The sequence below is a fragment of the Nycticebus coucang genome, chromosome 2 (genome assembly GCF_027406575.1).
Source record: "Nycticebus coucang isolate mNycCou1 chromosome 2, mNycCou1.pri, whole genome shotgun sequence".
Classification (NCBI taxonomy): Eukaryota; Metazoa; Chordata; class Mammalia; order Primates; family Lorisidae; genus Nycticebus; species Nycticebus coucang.
In genome coordinates, this window is record NC_069781.1 from 151,166,613 (window position 1) to 151,188,046 (window position 21,434).

The 21,434-nt window shown below is 41.0% G+C and overlaps 1 pseudogene; it reads left to right on the forward strand.

Moving 5' to 3' along the window:
• The window catches only part of LOC128560548 (calponin-2-like), a 29,581-nt pseudogene extending 9,568 nt beyond the window's left edge, over window positions 1-20,013 (forward strand).
• The last annotated feature ends 1,421 nt before the right edge of the window (window positions 20,014-21,434 follow it).

Here is a 21,434-nt window from a genome sequence, read left to right on the forward strand (position 1 = left end):
TGCCAAATTCATGTAGTTTTCTAGATATAGGATTCTTGGCTGACAGTTCTTTGATTTCAATATTTGAAAAATGTTGCATCATTTCATTCTAGCCTCCATGGTTTCAAATGAGAAATCCACTATTAAATGAATTGGTACTTCTATGTAAATAATTTGTTGTTTCTCTGTGCTTGCTTTCAAAATTTTTTTGTCTTTATTTTTCAGAAGTTTAATTATTATATGTCTTGGTATAAACTTTTTCATATTTGTTCTATTTGGGATTATCTCAACTTCTTGAATATATAGGTTTACAATTTTTGCCAAATTTAAAAGTTTAAAGCTATTATTTTTCTTCAAATACTTCTTCATTTCTACTCTCTTTCCTTTCTTGCAAGGAAAGGTCAGGTGTTTTGTGGTTATCTCATAGGTACCTGAGGCTGTTTATTTTTCTTTTAGCCTATCTTCACTCTCCTGTTTAGATCGACAAATGCTACTGATCTGTCTTCAAATTTACATATTCTATCCTCTGTCATCTCTGTTCTCCTATTGAGACCACACAGTGAATGTTCTGTTATTATGTTTTTCAGTTTTGTAATTCCATTTTGTTCTTTTTAATAACTTCTAATTTTTTGTCAGTTTATTATTTGTTTCAAGGGAATTTATAAGTGCTGTTCAAGCATGTTTAAGATGGCTGCTATAAAATCCTTGTCATACTATTCCAACATCTGATTGATCTTGGTATTAACATCTGTTGATTGTCTTTTCTTATTCAACTTCTGATTTGGCTGATTCTTGGTAAGATGCATAATTTTTATTATGTCCTGGACATTTTATATATTATAGTATGAGGCTGTAGATGCTATTTACTTTTCTTTTTTAAGAAGGAAGTCCTCCTGTGTGGTATGGTGAAAAAGCTGGTGGATTTATTTGTTCAGCTTATCTCTGGGTTCCTCCAGCACCACCCAAAGAAATGGAACAATGACTTATACCACATCATTGCAGATGATTGGGGTAAAGTTCAGTTTTGTCCTTAGCCCACTGACACATTCTTACAAAATAAGCCTCCAATTCAAAACAATTTATTGCCTTCGAGTAAAGGTATAAACTCAGATCCCTGATGAGCCCCAACTGAAGCAGAGGGAAGTGGGAAGATAGAGGCCTAACATGCCACTTTATTACTGCAGAGTAAGGTTGAAAGCGTAACTTCCTGCTAGTCTCTGCTGGAGAGGGGTGGGAGGTGGAATACCAACTAGTTCCACCTTTTAATGCCTCTTTTCATCTTGTGGATGCCAGTGGAGGGTAGAGAGCTAGGAGGAAAGGGTCATGCCTCATTCAGTCTTCTTGCTGAGGGTGAATGTGGGAATTCAGCTCTCCACTGAACCCTACTGATATCAGGAGTCAGGGAAAGTGGAGGTTAGGTGATGACCACCTCCAACTCATGTTACCTTGCTCAGACTCAATGATGCTGAAGGTGGGCAGAGACTCAGCTTACCACTGGACCTATTCAGGTACTGTAATTTGACCCCTAGTGGTTTATACAAGGAAAGGCCTAAATCAATCCAAGACAACTCATTATTGGGATTTTTGTGGGAACAAGTGGAAAATATAGAGTTATTGAGAAAGCTTCTCTCTTTCTGCTGGACTTGAAGTTGGAAGATGTAGGCCTGGAGCAGAATCTCAAGGAGACCATAGACTTATTTGGTTGTGCTATGTAGTGAACATAACTGTTAGATACATAAGGTTGATTTCTAAGTCTAGATCAATTATGAGACTTTAGGTGCAATGTATGACTGAATAAAATTGAGATAGCGAGGGTACAACCCTTTTACAGGGTTATTTCAAGCATGTAAAGAAGTAATGTATATAAAGCAGTTCTACCAATAGTTGGCAATCCTATGAGTTCTCACTAAATGGATAATAATGAATAATTGACAACAGTTGTTAACAGGAGGCCCATGTCTTCTTTCATCTCTCATACTGCTGAGCTCATGGTAAGTGCTTAATAAATATACCAGCACCAACCAATCTATCTGGAAGGAACAGATAAAGCCCTGCCAACTCAATTTTCTGTCCCAACACAATACTTGTTTTAATGTAAAGATTAGAGCTGGATTACCAATTGCATTCTCATCAGCAGTTGTCACACAACATAACATCATTCTCCCTTCCACATCTGTCTCTCTAGGAATTCCTGTATCAAAAGCGATTTCCCATGGGACTGACATCCTTTTACTAACAAAGAATACAAACTCTTTACTCACAATGGTATATAGACTCTTCCCACTCTCCTGTAGTCCACCAGTTCCCTATTGCTATTATTTAAAAATAGCCCCAGTAGAACTTGGATTCAAGGAATAAGTGGTATGAGGGATGAAAAGTGGGTATAATATCTGTATTTCATTTATATGCTTATATTAGAATTTTCAAGATAATTAAATGAAGAGAAGTATAGGCAGATTAATATAATAGTACTGACCACTCACATATATAATAGTAAAAGCCATCCCTGCCAAGTTGACAGAACCTCAAGCAAGAGAGGAATCTCAAGTAAGTTCATCTGAGGATGATGCTGTTGAAAGAAATTCTCTTCCTATAAACTCTGTCAACATTATTGAAAAAAAAAATGGACTGGGATTCACCTCTGTCTCACCATCCACTATCTAATTAGACCTTTTCATTTCAATTTGAAAATAGGAATTAGTATATCTAAAATGAAATTTTTATTTGTATCATTGGTTCTTGAGATATCATGGAGTTTCTTTTTCTTCTGTACTAATGTCCCTATTACTCTATTTTGACAACTTAGTACCATTTCTATCTCATCCTATCATGTCTTAGTTACCCTAGAGGAGTAATAAGTAGAGGCCATTTCCCCCCATCAGGGGATATTTGACAATGATTGGAAAATTTTGATTGTCAAAATCAGGAGGGGGTGGGCAATTGGCATTTGATAGCAAAAGCCAGAGATGCAACTAAAAATCATATGATGGACAAGACACCTCCTATCCACCGACGAGAAGTCTCTGGTCCAGCACTCTATTAGCCTTAAAGTTGTGCATTCTCCCCTGAGGCTAAAAAACAAGATTACATTTCAAGACACTCTTGAAGCTTAAAGTTCTGCTTGTAGTCGGTTGGAAAGCGGAAGTGAGATCATGAAGACACAGCTGTAAAATTCTCCTGCAAACTCATTGGCAGAGGTGTTTAGTTCTTCTGCCAAAGCTGTGATTCTGGTTCTAGTGTTTGGCCCCCAACTTCTGAGTGTCAAGCATTATTAGACAGCAGCATAACATTTTCTCCTCAAAGTATTCCGCCCCATATGTGGTTGGATTTTTCACTTGGTTCCTTTGTTCTTAGCTGTGTGCCTTCGATCTTGTTTCTCTGGCCCTCTTAGAAATTCTTATAAGTCACTTAATGGCCTATAATAAATCCTTTGCTATTTAAACTAGCGTGTATGGTCTGCAATGAAGGACCCTAGGTGATACGGTAAATTATTATGTGTAATCAATCTTCAAGAAAATAGGAATATGATATTGATTGTAGGACAATGTTGAATTTGAAGTCGATGTAAACCCAGTTTGCTTTAGAAAATGAAACTTTTGTAAGGTTTTGGAGGACTAAGGGGCTTCTGCTATAGACTATTACAAGACACAGGAATGACAAAATGTACAGTGGGTTGGTGTGATAAATTGAAGATGGTCACAAATTCTTTTTATTTATCTACTCTACCATTCTCTAGTATCTGGGCTGTCCTTGTTACCTGACTTAATGAATAGAAGTGTTACAATATTAATCCTTTGTAACTTCAGAAGCTGGGCCTTAAGAGGTCTACAGTGTCAACCTTGGTCTATTGAAACACTCCCTTTTTGTACCCAGCCATCATGCTCTGAGGAAGCCCAAGTAACTATATTGAGAGGCTGCAGCGAGTACAACCAAGGTATCCTTACCTGAAAATACCACCTTAATTTTTACCTGACACCCAAATCCATTACCAGCCATTTTGGTCATCTATCTTGAAATATGCCAGCTGTATTGACTCTCAGATGATTGTATTCTGGTGAGTCATCACTAAGTCCAGTCAATCCACAAAATTGTGGCACAAGAAATGGTTATTGTCTTAAGCCACTATGTTTTGGTGTGATTTGTTAGAGAGCAATAGATAACCAAACAGTTGACTACTTCCAACTGTACTAGCCAGCTTAAAAATAAAAAAGAGCAGTTCAGTTTTAAAATCTCAATTCAAGGCACAGTCAGAAAATCAGAGAGTTTCTATGGAATATGGCTACAAAAAAAAGATGTCAAGTCTCATCTTGTAGGTTACTTAAAATTCAACATAGTTTGAATAAACTAGCCTCATTGGATCTCTTGGATACAAGTTAGAGAATTGAATGAGAAATGCTAATAGTAGAAAACAGAGAATTAGAATCATGGCAAGTAGGAATATTGAATGATTCTGAGGACCTCTCACCTTTCAAATCTATATATTGGGAACAGAAGCAGTTCTTCTTTCCCTCTGTGTTGAAACTGGCCCTGCCTAGTATAATAACCAGTACAAGATGTCATCTGAGATAGTTATTGTCTTTGAAATACTAATTATTCCTTTGCCTCAATGCACTACCTCTTATAGGATCCAGACTTAAAACTGAAGTCAGATCTCAACATTGCTGGGGCATCAGCTATAGAGTAAAACCAGATAAGAAAGGACACACCAAAAAAACCTTCAAAACTTTGCTAAAGTTGGTCAGCAAAACTTGGGGAACATACATGATAAGACCATAGACCCAAAAAGGAAAGTAATACAATTCTGAATGAAGCTGAATCTAGTGCTATGGACTTATCTTCCAAAGATGTTAAACTCAATTGGCTCATTCAAGCAGCTGGGAGTGGTTCCAAATGGCTGATTGAAATCTTGACTCAGTAGTGACCTACTATAAATAAAGCTGATATTCATATAATTCCTTGGCATAATGTCAAAGAAAGATTTCAGAGATTCAGGAATAGAGGAATGTTTAAGTAAATTTATTATATTCCATTCACCCACCCACTATTGAGAGGGTTCAAAAACACTACCTTTACTAAAGCATTGAGAAATACTTTGATAAGAGGAGTAGAAAAGAAGGGGAAGAGGCAAGATGGCCAACTGAAGCCAGCTTCAAGCAGAGGCTCCCATCTGAGGGAGAAATAATGGCCAGAACCAACTCAATAAAGTGAAGATCAGGAGCTGAGCTGAAAGAGAATATTGATGGGTTGCATCACCCTTGCTGAGGCAAGCTGGGACTCTAAGGAAACAAATTTCAGAAGCAGGGAGTCAGAAGAGGAGACAGACTTGCCCCATGTTAGAAAGACCATAGCGTGGGGCCCATGCCCCTGACCACCAGGGGCCACAGCAGTGCCCAGAAGCTTGCCAGCCAGCTCCTGCAACCCACCCGCGGCAGATGGCAACCCCCTCCAGCTTCCCACCTGGCCCCTGCGAGAGGGGGGAGCCAGAGGCAAGGCTGTGGCCAGAGGCAAGACCCTCTGGCTCCCAGCCTGTGTCCTGTGGTGATCTGCTGGGCCAGCAGTAACACCCCCCAGCTCCCACCCAGCTCTTGTGACCCCCGTAGCCAGTGGCTGGTGGCACTGCCCACCAGTGCCCCACCCAGTCCTGCATCAGCATGCAGCAGTACCCCAGGCTAGAGGCACCACTTCCCGATAGTGGCAAGACCACCCCTGACAGTGGTGGAGGCTCCACTGTCCCTCCCACTGGGGTCAAATTTGGGAGAGACAACTCCCCAATTTTGTGGAACACAGAGGAAGCCTGACCTGACCTGCAGGGGTTCCAGAGGTGGAGTGTGGCCAAAGCAGAGGCATAGTCTCTGAGGGAGAGAACCACACTCCCCTTTGGTAATCTTGGCTGGGTACAGATGCAGGGAAACACTCCCCAGTTTCCAATGATCACCAGTTTCCAATTAGGCCTGAACTACTCCCACCTGCACGTTGCACAGTGAGACTGCCTGGAGAGGCATTGTCTCCCCTTTGACTCAGGTGTAAATCCCTGGTGTACTTAAATATTAGAGAGAGCTGGGCTGCAGCCCTGTGGAGTAACTAGTAACTCGGTTTGATGGTGATGCAAAGTAGGGAAAGAGGCACCAGCTCTCCTGGAATAATTTTTCGCTGGGAGGGGGGCTGTCTTTCTGACTCCACGGACCACCAGAGTGAGTCACACTTGAGCTGCCAGTGGACTCCTGCTATGCAGTTGCTGAAGACCTTTTGAACTCTCCCACTTGATCTGTGTTTGTGCTGATCCAGACAATTGGTTTGGAAATCTTTATCTGGGCCGTCACCCAGGGGCGCTCCAAGGTTATACCCTGGTTGTATTGTAGAGGGAGGGTCTGATTCTCCTCTCCCAGTTATTGCTAGTGGGGGGCAAGGTCTCGTAATTGCTTGTATTCCTCCACAGCTGAGATTTCAACCCAAAGGCACTGATCCACTAGGATTGGTCAGAGTCTAGCTAAATACAAGATGGACCCACTTGGCCCCAACATACCAAGCAGGTCCCCAGAGTCTCAGGCTATAGTACTGAATGGAACCTTGGTAAAGCTTTTCCTAGGGGAAAAGCTGCAGTCACCAGTCCCAGCCCTCTGGTAAAGAGCTGGTTAATTACATCTCCAGGAGCCCTAAATTTAATTCCACCTTACCAGCCTTTCTAAACAAATGGTGAAAAATAACCATGGGGTGGAACCAGTGGGAAATCTCAGGCAACACGAATAACCAGAGTGTCAACTCCCCCAAGGTACAAAAAAGGAGATGCAACAGAAGATCCCATTCATAAACAAATGGCTGAGATGTCACAAATTGAGTCCAGAATTTGGATAGCAAATAAGATTAACAGAATTGAAGTAAAATTGGAAATAGAAGTTCAAGGAGTAATTCAAAATTTGTCTCAAGAATTTAATAAATTAAAAGATAAAATCACCAAAGATTTTGACAAATCGAGGCAAGATTTTGCATCCCCCAAAGACCTGAGAAATACAGTAGAATCCCTCAGTGATAGAATGGACCAGGCAGAAGAAAGGATCTCTGACATTGAAGACAAAGCTTTTGAATGCTCCCAAATTCTCAAAGATGAAGAGAAATGGAGAGCAAAGATGGATCATTCCCTGAGAGAGCTGTGGAACCACTCCAAAAAAACAAACGTTTGCCTTATTGGAATTCCTGAAGGTGATGAGAATAATCTGAAAGGCACAGATGCTCTACTCCAAGACATTTTAGAGCAGTGGTTTTCAACCTTCCTAATGCCATGACCCTTTAATACAGTTCCTCATGTTGTGGTGACCCCCAACCATAAAATTATTTTCCTCGGTACATGTGGCTGGCACCATAACCTTTGTGCTATGGGCACCGAGCCAGAGCACTCTTTCTTGACCCTGTGAGCTGACCTTGCATTATGAGATGAGGAGGAAGAAGGTTGGTGTCTATCAGCCAAGACATGGGCCCTCACCAGACTCTGAATCTGTCAGCACCAGCATCTCGGACTTTCCAGCCCTTAGAACCATGAGAAATGAATGATTTTTAGTTAAGCAATCCACTCTACAGCATTTTTATTATAGGAGCCCAAACTAACCAAAACAGTCTTTTTAGTGAAATAAATCAATAAACCCCTGGAACCTAGTGTATAGATATTGATCTGTCTAATGCATTTTACTCTATCCCAATTAGCAGAAAATGTCAGAAGCAATTATTAAGTAACCCATAAAGCTGCCAATTTAGAAGAAGATCGAGAACAAGAGGTTTTCCAGTTGGACCAGCTTAGCCAGTTGAACTTAATGATCCTGCAGATCCAATGATGTTTGATTTGTGGTTGATCCAGGGGCTATATGAAGCTCAGTCTCCTAAGACAAGGTCCAGGCCTGTGGAAAGAATAAGATCAAAGGGTTGGTAACAAGGAAGTTTTAATGAAGAATAGGCATCTCTAAATGGGCCCAGAATATGAAAGTTCTTATGTTCCATACCAATTCTCAGCAAAGGAGTAGGAAGTTCTCAATAGTCATGTGGCAAATCATACTCCTATGAATGTCTGTTCTTCCCAGACTCTCCAATGAATGGGTTCGTGGATAGCATGGTCACGGTGACAAAGAGGTGATGTACAAATTCCATTACACAAAGTTAGTCTCAGGGATCGTGACTGCTGAGTGTACCAGAGTCCTAAATACTACAAAATTGCCCAAGAACCAGCCTACTGCCTGGTGGCAATTAATTACATTGGATTCTCATTCGTCCTTACTGGAAAATATAATTATTAACTATATGGTTTGTGTTCTTTGTTCATTAGGTCTCCCACAGCCCCATTAGGCATAGAATCACAAAATGCTTTGTTCATGATTATAGCATACAACACTGCCTCTTCATTTAATAGCAAAAGCAATAAAGCAGCATGTGAAGTTCATGGGTTTACTTGTCTTCCCATGTCCTGCATTACATAGAAGTATCTGGTTTTACAGAACCATGGAGTAGCCAACTGATAGATACTTATCTATCAGCTCTGAGAAACATCTTGGGAGATTGGATAATTGTCCTAGGTCAATGATTTTCGATCTTTTTTTATCTCACAGCACACTTGAACCTATGGTTAAAGTTTTGTGGCACACTTGAATTATGTTGATCAAAAAATAAGAGTAAAATATATATATATATTTACTGTGCTTTGAAATTGTTTCAAAAATAATTTGATTGGCTTGGCGCCTGTGGCTCAAGCGGCTAAGGCAACAGCCACATACACCTGAGCTGGCGGGTTCGAATCCAGCCCGGGCCCGCCAAACAACAATGATGGCTGCAACCAAAAAATAGCCGGGCGTTGTGGCGGGTGACTATAGTTCCAGCTACTTGGGAGGCAGAGGCAAGAAACTCACTTGAGCCCAGGAGTTGGAGGTTGCTGTGAGCTGTGATGCCATAGCACTCTACCCAGGGTGACAGCACTCTACCCAGGGTGACAGCTTGAGGCTCTGTCTCAAAATAATAATAATAATAATTTGATTAATGATCTTTAAAAGTGTTCATAGCACACCTAAGATCCTCTCATAGCACACCATAGTGCTGGGGCACACACGTTGAAAATCACCGTCCTAGGTAATAAATGTTCTGAACAAATCACAGATCTAGGTTACAGCGTCATTTCTGTCACAGTCAGAAAACAAGGGGGCGGGACACAACTGGAGGAAGTGTGTGTGGCTTCTCCCACTATCATAACTCAACAATCTAAAAAAGTATTTCCTGTATGTTGTCACAGTTCTGGACTGTGCTGGCTTAAGGATCTTGATACTTCAGGGAGAAATGCTTTCTTCCACAAAAGACACAATTATTCCATTGAATATGAAGTGAGGCTTCCTACTGGCCACTTCATAGTCTTCAAAAGAAAAGTGTTGGCTAAGATGATCACTCCTTATAATAAAAGAGGAGGGCCTTTTGCCACACAATGGGAATGGGAAAAAGTGAGACTGGAACTCAGTATCTCTAGTGCTGCTTAGTGCTATGATAGATATTAATGGAAAATGGCAAAGACACTAAATTGGTCACACCACCAAGGCTCAACCCCTTAGAAATGAATGACCCGCCAGATAAATCCAAACAAGCCAGATGACAATGGTGGTGAAGAGAAGACAGGCCGATTGGAGAAGATATACGTTTTAGATGCCAAACAATCTCGTGACCCAACGCAGAAACAAAGACCCGTATTTTTTCCTTTCTCTGGTATCTAGATTTTTATTTATATTAACTAGGTTTATGTTTCACAAATTTTTCATTTGGTGTATGTTTGTGGTGATTACTTTTATAATATTACTTTAGCTTTCAGGTATCAAGATAGGATTAAGTCCAAAGAAAGAACATCACTTGGTGATGATTCAGTGACTAAATGATGATAATCCCCGTAACTGATCCATATTCTAGTAAGAGCACCTTGAATTTCCTTTGGCAAAACATCCTCTTCCACTCTCAGCCCAGGAGGTTAGGGCAAGTCACCTAAACCTTGCCAATCAGCACTTTCTATAACCTTGGCGACAGCAATTGGTTGAGGAGTGAACTGAGACACAGGGTCAGAAGACCACGTTCTTGGGACTTCTGGTCAGAACTGTCATAAACACAGAACTCTTTCATTTTGGAAGTGAAGATCAGCTGGTTTTATTTACTTTAGAGGTAGTTTTCATTATATTAAGCAAAAGCATGTTATTGATGCTAATCTATTTTCTGGAAGTTTAAGTGGAATAGAAAGAGTAGGTGTGGTGTTGAATACTGGCATGGCGGAATGCGACAGAAAGGCAGAATGGCTCGCTCACTATTCCAAATTCCTTTTAGCATTCCTTCTTCACAGTGGAAGCTACAAAGCTAAAGATGGCACTTCCTTAACTCTCTTGCAGCTATGGGTCTGCAAGTAGCTGTACTTCATCAAATTGATCCATTTGTATGAAATTGGACAGCTGAAACGAGTATCACAAATCTGAGGCTGTTTGACTTTCCTGGTAAACAAGGTATAAGAAAATCTTTCTTCTGTGGTAGTTGTATGAATACTTCCCATGTTCACTTCCCAGCCTCATGAGTGCTGAGCCTAAACCAGTGGCTGAGGCAGGTTTCCAGCAGGGTATAGCCATTTGGTAGGGTAGAAAAAGCAGCTCTCCCAGCATGCAATATCCAAGCCTGGTGCCCCAGATGTCCCATACCTTAAGTAAACTATCTTTATAAGACATATTACATCAGACTGGATCTACAGTCTGCAACTAAATCTCTGATCAATATAAGAAGAAAGGCAAAACATTCAAATAGAAACTTTTATCTAACTATCTCTTTCTCTGGAAAAGCTTACCTTCTCTCCCTTGCACTCAGCTCCTGATACATTTTCTCATATTTGATCATTTTTTTCCCCACCACGATACTTTTTGTTGTGGCTCAACTCTCTTTCCCCTCACTGTCTAGAATGGACACATTCTTATGACAATCCCTGTGATTGATCCATATTCTGGTAAGAGCACATTGAGTTTCCTTTGGCAAAACATCCTCTTCCACTCTCAGCCCAGGAGGTTAGGGCAAGTCACCTAAACCTTGCCAATCAGCACTTTCTATAACCTTGGCGACAGTAATTGGTTGAGGAGTGAACTGAGATACAGGGTCAGACCAATGAGCGTGTTCTTGGGACTTCTGGTCAGAACTGTCATAAACACAGAGCCCTTCCACTGGGTTCTCTAAGGTGACAGAACGTAAGTCTGGGTTATCTTGCCGCATTCAGACCACTTGAAAAGAAATTGAGAATGACACCAACGGAAAACAGAACTCTGAGATGGGGAAAGAGAAATCTTGAAGACATTATTTAACTCTATCTTTAAAAAATTAAAAGCTACAAACAAAAAGTAAACACTACCTGAAATCCCACCATTCAGAGATAATTTTGGTTAACATTTTTATAACCAGGCTTTCATACATCTCTATGTAAGAAGATGTATACACAGTTTTTCACCAATTTGATCATATTCTATATGCTTTTTTATTGTAAACATTTTCTTTTTAGTCTACAACTTAATTTTGTTAGCACCCCTCATGCCCTTCTTTTTCACTCCCAACTTTCAATCTCCACCCCCTCTTTCAGGCTCAGTGTTAAGGGCCTAGTATTTTTGTTTCCATGTATTTCTTCATGACCAAATATATGTATAACCAACTGTATGTATACACTTTTAGAATTATGTTGTGATGGCTATTTTATACTGTTACAACAATGGTATTATACTGTGTACTCAGCTCTACATGTCAATTTTCTCATTTTACAATACATTATGGAAACGTTTCAGGTTAAATGATACCAACTCATTACAGCTTGTTCTGACTTAAGACGCGGTTGTGTCCTGATAAACCCATTGTAAACTGAATATATCCCAAGTCCAAAATGCATTTAATACACCTAACCTACTGAACTCCATAACAGCCTAGCCTACCTTAAATATACTCAAACGCGTACATCAAGCTGCAGTTGGGAAAAATCATCTAACACAAAGCCCATTATATAATAAAAGTGTTGGATAGCTCGTGTAATTTATTAAATACCATACAGAAAGTGAAAAATGGAGTGGTTGTATGAATAATCGAGGTACAATCTCAACTGTGTATTGCTGTAACACCAATGTAATGCTGACAAATATTAAGTAAAACCATAGTAAGTCAGGGACCATCTGTATTTTTAGTGGCTGCAAAATAGCACGTGCTGAGGATATACCATGTTTCATTCAGCCCTTCCTCTATCTCTTGGTATTTAGTTTGTTTCCCTTCATTTTTTTCTCTTTCTCTCACTACCGACCATGCTAAATAAAAATATCATTTTATGTGAGTGTCCCTTCTTATCAGCCAGATCCCAAGGAATCTGCAGTGGGGTCTATATGTTTCACTTCAAAGGCACATGGCCAGATTGCTTTCCAAAGGGCTGAACCAGTTTCTATCTCCATCAGCTATGAGCAAAGCCTTCGCTTTGGCACATCACCAGGACTGGGTGATAATACACTTAAACTGCTGGCATTATGTCTTTAATTAGAAATGTTCCTGATTAGTATTGAGGGTAAGTGTCTTTTCATATGCTTATTGACCATTTGGATTGCCTCTTCTCCAAAGAAGCTATTCAGATGCTTTTCTATCACTCTGTCTTTTTATTATTAATTCGATGATGCACAAGATGCAATCAGAATCACAAGATAAATACTATTTTAGGAAAATCTGTGACATAAATATGTGTGTGTGACACATGTGCATACTTTATGTATGCTTCATGTACTCATATACTTATTACGACCTACCTGCTCTCCCAAACACTGTCCTCTCTGACACACCTCAAATAAAAGGCTAACATCTATCATATACCAAGAAGGTCTTTATGATTCTAAACTTACTCTCAACAGTGGAATATGGAGAAGAAAGTAAAAGCTGATTGATTTGTTCAAATGTCTATAATGCCCACCACAGCCTACCTCAGAAGAATATAGAATCCCACAAAAGCCTAGTTATGAAGAGAATGTTCATTCCAAAAGGTAAAATTTGATGGAAGATGTGGAATGAAAATGGTGAAGAGAAAGAAGAGGGTGTGGCTTTAAATCATCATGAGGCAGGGTTGCTCACCCTCAGCGGCCAGGGCAGGAGTGAATCAGAGTCTCGGTAAAGGTCACCCTCCTTGCTTTTTGCTTCCTATGCTATGCTATTCACCACTTTTAACCATGTTGGGGGCATGTCGTCATCCCACGCAGAGCCTCAGATAATGCACCTTGGTGGTCTACACAGCTGGCAAGAAGACCAGAGTCACAAAAGAAGAGTGTTTGCAGTAATTCTGAGAACCTGGCCCTCTCCCTCCCTGGCTGCCAAGACTATCTGGTCATTGCCAGGCTGTCTTACATTGTTTAAGTTGCCATAACAACATCTAGTTCTTAAATATAAATATAACCTTACTGATCCACCCTCCACCCACCCATTAGCACAGTTTAAATTGGTTTCCTGTGTGGATAATGGGTTTTTAAGACATAATCAAAGAGCATTTAATGCAGAGAAAACATAGAAACAAACCAGGTCATTACATAGCATGGGTACACACACTCACTTTCTACATTCATGGCAGACATCTCCAATCAATCACAGAACTCTTTCCTTTTGAGCTTGGATATAGTTCTGAAATTCTCCTTCATTCACTGCTCTTTAAAAATGGATCCAAGTTGGTATGTGAGATGAATGCAGTTTGCTACCCCCAACCAATTTTAATAGAGATGAGTGATGGTAAAGGTGAGTTTCAGAGGGGAAAATATCTAATAACAAAAAAGATGTAAGCAGCAGAACCAGATAAGATGGCATACAGAGAGGTTTGGAAAAGGGAAGAAATTCAATTTGTTGAGTGCACGTGGTTATTGAGACATTGTGTTTGCTGCTTTGAACATGCTATCTCAGGACAGAGCTCAGGCCTTCAGAGTGCAGCATTCATCACTCTCTTGGTCTGTGTCCTTTACAGATAGTAACACAGGTGTTCAAGACAAAGTGCCAAGATCACAGCTCCAGCACACAGGGGGACTGAGTATTGCCAACTAGGCTGCAAACGCAGTGTGATGAAAGCCATAACCTCACTACCCTTATCTCCACTTTCTTCAGCCACTTCCACTTTAGCATTATGTCCAAAAAGAATGGCACCTTCACAGGCAGCTGCCAAGCCTTATTTCCTCACTCATCAGTGGACCCGTCTTCTTGTCTAAGCCCTGTCAACACTGACCGTCCACACTGTATATGTAAGAGCCAAAGCCAGTTAGCTTGACACAGAATAAACTAGCTCTAGGACCACATGTCGTATTAGTGAGAAATACTATGCTTTCCCACCTTGGCCAAGTACTACATTTTACCACAAGAGGAGCCACCTAAGAAAATGTGTAGCTTAGTACAACCTAAGTGCTCTCCCATCTAATCCTCTCCCAATACACCTCATGACCGCCGTCACCACCCCTGACTATCAGCAAGATTATGGCATAGATGTAGGAGATGAAATTGTCATTGGTGATGATATTGAACTTATCTAAATATAGGCAGTCTACTCCTTCACTGTTCCGTGGAGGTTAATCAACACTTGTAGCATGCATGCCCTGGGATGTCAGAGAAAAAGATGGGAGAAGAAAATTCAACAGCACAGAGCCACTAAGTCCATTTTTATATAATTCAGCATGGACTTTGAAGTCAGGCAGTCTTGGCGCTCCCATTTATTAATAATCATGCTTAATCACGTGACCTTGGACAAGTGACTTGCCTTCTCTGGGTCTTGGTTTCTTCAACCTTAAAAGAAAATGTGAGTAATCATGAGATAATGAAGCCATGAGAATATTAGGCATAGTTCTTGACACAGAATAAACTTTTAATAAATGCTTAATATTATTACATATTTTAATATTAATAGTAAAAGGTAATGAGTAGTAATAATCCCTATTATTACTACTACCATTAATAATAATAATAGATCTTTGCATATCTCTCTCAGTCCCCAGAATGATCTTCACCACCGTTCCAATTCATTCTTCTCACACATCCCCAGATGAGTTTTAACCCATCCGATTTCTCAGGGAAAGACCATTTCCTCTCCAGAATGTTTTGGCTTGAGAGTCAAATTAAATATCTCTTTCTGGGAAGCCCCCTCTCACCACCCAGAAGCCATCTTTTGTTTTTGACCGTCCACACCATTCCCATTCTCACTTCTTCCAGTCCATATATGCCTGTTACATGCCCACATTATGATAAGCATTTTATTCACACACTTCTATCCTGTGGGATTGCATTTGCCCACCACGTCTTCCTGCCTACCCCAAGACTTTATATAACTGGATCTTCTGCACTGTGTAGGTATCAGAGAAAGTGCTGCCTCGGCAGAGGAGCCTTCCTTTACCCTGCTCTTCCAGTAGCATCCCCCCAGTTCCCCCAGCTACTCTTCAATCTGCTTTCATTATTTGTTTATACGTTTTTCCATATTCCTCTCCTACTGGAAAGTAAACTCAATTAGAATGGAATTTTGTCTCTCTTGTGCACTCTGCGCCCCCAACACACAGAACACTATCTAGCACATAGTATGTGCTTAATAAATATTGACTGGGTGAATCAAGTTTTTGCTTTTTCCTTCAATAGCATTAGAAGCTTCAAGGCAAAACCTTCTCTGACTGATATTTCTTTTATATCTACGCTTGAGGCACTATTACTCAACAGTTGAATAAAACGGCTGGCAATACATCAATGCAATGGAAGTGACAGTGGGCTGTGCGTCCTCCTCATGTCCTCACTAGATTATAAGCTCCTTGACGGTAAAGTCACCTCTATTTCTTTGCTACGCTTTGCGTAGTCCAGCAAGCACCAGGAAATGCACATTTATAGTAAGAGCTTAGCTGTGTCAAATGGAATTGAACAGAATAGCACAAACGTCGGCAGAAATGTTCAAACATACACAAGAGGCGACAATAAAACTGCAAACTCATACCCGGTTCCTCTGCAGCATGGCTCAGATCTTAGAAAAGCATCATCTATAATTAGGAGTTTTGTTCTTTTTATATCTGAAGGATGAGAAAGGAGTTCTTACTCTGGGTGGCTAGGGAAACAGAAAATAAACCCCTGTCTGAAACAAAAATGAAGATGGTTCGATTATTTTCATTTTATCACCAGAATCCTGATTACGTGTGCCAGTGTGCACTCTCTCACTCTTCAGTGGACCCTCTTTCTAGTCTAAGCCCTGTCAACCCTGACCGAGTCTATCTTTTTCTACTGGAAGTCTGGTTGACACCAAAAATAATATAGTTTCGTATCCAGGAAGCATCTCACAGCTGCTATGATGAATGACCTTTGCACTAACTCGTATGTTAATGAGGAGGAAAGTGTTGGCTCCCACTTACTGAGTGTATATTATGTGGCAAATGCCAATAATATGGTAGGTGAGTCACATGTATTAGCCATGTGGTTCTTACAAAAACCCCGGGATTAGACATTATTGTTGGCATTTTACAAATTAAAAAAAAAAAAAAAAAGCCGAACGTGGGAGTGGTGAAATATGAATACAGCCTGTAGTTTGGTTGATAATGTGGTACCAACACCAATTTCTAGCAGTGATAAGGTACTGTTGAGCCTAAGATGTTGTCATTCAGAGATGCTGGATGAAGTGTGCAAGAAAATTCTCTGCACTGTTCTTATAACCCCCTCTGGGTGTAGAAATAAAAGTTTCAAATAGAAGTTTCTATTTCAAAATAAAAGTTTTTAAATAAAAACAAGTCCTGGGACGCACGGAGGCTGAGTAGCTGGCCCAGATTGCGGACCTTCTATGGAACAAGGTCAAGGTCAATTTGAACCCGGTGACAGTTTCCACCATGGCCCTGCACATAGGCCAGGCTCCTGGCTTCTCGTCCTTCCTCTCAGGTAACACAAACTCCTTAATTCTGTGCTGTTCTCACCTTGGCTACCGGGAAGCACAGACCTACGTGATACCAAATTCCAGCATCTGTTGGCTGTTGCTGGAAGATCTGTTTCATTCCTCTTCAGTCAGTTTCTGTCCAACATCCATTTACTTGGGCTTTTTAGAATCATTTGATCCTTGTTATTTATATATGTACGTATATATGTATGTATTTGTTCATTCCAGCCTTTGGTAAGTTACAAATCCTTTTAGAAAATATTCCAGATTACAAATAAAGTTAAAACCCTTTCTCCCCAAACTAGAAGAATACTTTTACCCTCATGTTTGTTTCAGAACCTAGAGATCAATGCATAACCATCAGCCAGCACCCCACAATCCAGATCCTGGGTAGGACTAGTGAGGTGCTCAAAGCAAGCAACTAGGTAGAAACCAATGACCTTAAGGTTGCAAAAGGTGACAGGTTTTTCCTATCCTTATTTTATTTTCTGATACTTGGCAGGGTTTTCCTTGAGCTAATTAGCATCCCTTCTTAACATTTTAAGTAACTGCTCATTTAGAGCAGTGAATGATTGCTCTGAGATTAGAGTGTGGGGAAAATCTTTCTGTTGGGAATTATCTACTTATGCGGCTATTTGTTTGAAGCAGAGATAAACAGATTTTTTTTTTCCTTCTCAACATGCCAGGCATAAGAGAACAGGGTGATTAATGAAACTCTGTCTTTCGCCAATAAATTTCTGACTTCAGATACAAGCTCATAGCTGTTGAGTTTTCTGGGTTTTTTTTTCTTTCTTTCTTTCTTTAACCCATAGGACAAAGAAAGCAGCACTATCCATATTCTAGAGCCCATTTAAATCTGTTACATTGTGAACTATTTTTGGTTTTTAAAATGGTTTAGGTAATTTTTCATTGGCTCTACTGGGAATGCCACTTTTTGCTCTGTTATTTATAATCTGCAGAAATTAATTATGCTGCTAATTAACAGCTTGCAAACAAATTATTGCTCAAGGAGTTATTTATTCAGTTATGAAAGCACAACTTCAGGGCTCTGTTGTAGATCCTCTCTGACAGCTCTTTTATTTCTTGCTTTTGTGTCTGAATTTTTCTGCTGCTAAGGTTCAGTGGAGTTCTGCTTGAAGGAGTGGGGATTAGTCAGGATCTCAGTGGCCAGGAAGTATGCCAGCTGCTCTGCTGGGAGGAAGAGAAAGGCAAGAGGGTTGCACAGTCTGCCTGGGGTTGATAAAGAAATTGCTTATATGAGCATTGATTCTTGTAACCATGGGGTGTCACATATCCACTTTTGCAACTCCCAGGCTCTTAGGAAAGCTCCAGAAACAAGACTGGTGACAGAAAAGAGGATGGCGGAACTGTAAACACATGCCACATAGATCACTATGCCCCATACCTGCGCTCACAGCAGACAGCAATAACTGATCACAGATTCTACTTCAGCCTTGAATCCTCAACGTGGTCTTCTGGGTAGGCATCTCCAGCTCTTGCCATCTCTAGTAGGAGGAAAGTGTTCCGCATGGGGGCTTTGATATTCCTAACCTATGCAAACAACTCTCCACTCCTAACTAGGCTGTGAGATGGGCCAAAGGAGGGGAAAGCTATAGACAAAAAAGTTCTTTCTCCTTTGACAAGATCTAAGAGGCACAGTCAGTATCGTCCTGACTCTAACTGATCACACCTTGGAGACAAAGTACTGGGCACTGGCAAAAACAGGAAGGGCTAGTTCCAGGGGAAGGGCCATGTGGTCAGGGCTTGGACCTCCAAGGGGTAAGATATCCACAAGAAAATGTGAAAAGAGCACCAGACAGGGTTTGGTCTCTCTGGTCCTGAGTTCTTGCCTGCTATTCAGTGGCTGTGAGATCCTGAGTGAATCCCTTCCCCTCTCTGGTCCATAGTCCTTCTCTCTCTCTGCCAAATGAGGGAGGTGAACTCAGGGCCTCTGAGATCTGACCCTGACTATTGAAGATTCCAAAGCTTTTGCAGATGTTGAATGCACCTGGAGCCACCCACGGCCAGATGTGTTCCAGTTACTAGAATGAAGATGCTACAGGACTCACTGAACCATTCTGGCACCCAGCTAAGGGTGCACAGAGCTGGACTGCAGGATCAAATTGAAGAATGCTGAAGAAGTAACAGGATAAAAGCAGCGCAAAGGTCACCATGTTGATAGTTGGCTCACACCAAGCACCATTTCCTCCCAAGTTCAGTGGAGCCAAATTCACCCGGTGGTGCTGAAGACATTCCGCCTTTCAAACTCCCTTCACTTCAACATCCCAAGGCGCACATCTGCCTCCTCCTAACTAACCAGCCCACCTCACACATTCCAGAACCCAAGGCCTCACCCATTTTAAGCAAATGAATTCACGATCTTTAAGCATCTCTCTTTAGGCTAAGAAACTAGGGCCCACATCCACCTTATCAGAAAAGCCCAGAACCTCTGTCACTCATCCCTGCAGTTAGACACTTCTATGCTGGGTGGGCTAGAATTTGGTCTTAGGCCAGACCAAATGTCCCTTCAGCCTAAAAGGTCCCCTCACACCTCACAGGACTGAAGACTACCATTCCCTAAGAAAACACCCGCCCCTTCCTGCTCTGACTCCTTGGCTCTGCATTCCCAAAGCAGCCAGAGCAAGCCCAGCCTTAAGTTTGACTTATTCTCCCCAGCTTGCAGGTGACAGACCTCCAGGATCAGAAACTGAAATTCACAAATGAATTTCCCCCAAAGGATTCTACCAGTAGCAATGTCCACATTTTCTCCACAGAATTCTTGGTCATATATCATCTGCCTGGAGCCTCCCAGCCAGTCTCGGTGGTGTGGATATTATAAGGCCCATTCTAGAGAAGATGTTCAGAAAGATGAACCAGCAGACCTCACGTCCCAGCACCAGAAAGTGGCCAAGCTGGGTCTCGTCACCATGACTGACACCCATCCATCCTCTTGTCCTGGCTGTGTGCTGTGGGCTTCCCTGAGGGGTCACCAGGAAACGGAGAGGAGAATTTTAGACCAATCTAATCAGGTGGCTGTGAGGCTTCCTGTCTCAGACTCCCTCCGAGCAGCGTGTTCCTTATCTGGAGGCCCTTCCTCTTTCAGGAAGCCACAGACAGCCCAGGAATGATGGCCTGGATCTGAATTGTGGTGCAACTTGATGAACCACCTGACATCAAATGAGTCCCTCTCGGCGGTCCTCAACCTTCCTAATGCCACGACCCTTTAATACAGTTCCTCATGCTGTGGTGACCCCCAACCATAAAATTATTTTCGTTGCTACTTCGTAACTGTAATTTTGATACTGTTATGAATCATAATGTAAATATCTGATCTGCAGGATGTGTTTTCCCATGGTTCTAAGGGATCGCGACCCATAGGTTGAGAACCGCTGCAAGTGCTTTGAGAGACATTCCTTTATCCAGAAAACGGTAACAATAAACTCTCACCGTGTACAGAGAGAAATGTACAAGGATATTCCTCATGGTCTTGTTTGCCATGGTTAAGATGGAGGGGGGATTAATTATCTCTCAAAAGGAGAATGAACAAATTGACTAATGTTTAATCGTAGCTGGAATACTCTACACATCTGTGTTTTTCCTTTTTTTTTTTTTATTTCACAGAACACTTGAAACTTTTTTATTTCACAGGACACTTTAAACTTCGGCAGCTCACTTAAATTAGGTTGACCCAGAAAAAAAGTAAAAAAAGAATATATTTACTGAGCTTGCAACTTACTTTGAAAATAATTTAATTAATGATCTTTGAAAATTTTCTTGGCTCACCTAAGATTCTTCCATGGCACACCAGTGTGCTGTGGCACACAGGTTGAAAATCTCTGTCACTACAGTAAAATGAACAGACTAGATCTAGATATAAGGTGAACAAATCTCAAAACTACGAGCAAATAAAGCAAAATGCAAATTATAGGAGGTGTCTGTGACAGCATATGGTATATATTCTATATGTTTTGTTTATGAGCCTGTGTTGTAAAAGAATAAACACATGCTTGGGAGGGACGTTCAGTAACCTCGAGATAGGGTTTCTTCTTTGGAAGGAGGAGAGGGAAGGATTGAGTGGACGTTTCAATGTTACTTCATGACCATCACTAGGTCCACTTCACGCGTCTAGTAAAGTTTCAGTTATTTGAGATTTTTCATGCTGCATCCTGTTCTAGATGTATGTCGTAAGCTCAATATTTAAAGGAAACTTCGATGATCTCTGCTTTACCAAAGGATCTTTCTGTTATGTAACTAGTCAGCCTCTCATTCTCTCTCTATGGACTAGATGGGTATTCTGAAACTGTTTTCCAAAAGATGTTCATTCATCCAACACATATTTAGGGAAGGTCACCTCTGTTCCAGCTACTGTGCCAGGAAGGGTACACAGAGGTGAGTGAAATAAATATGGACCCTGCGCTCTGAGAGCTGATGGGGTAAACAAGTGGTGATAATTATGTGAAAGGAGTGAATATTGTGTTACAGTGAAAACAACAGAGAAGAGGAGGCAGAGGTTTTCATTTATTCTATTATATATGTGTATCCTAAACCC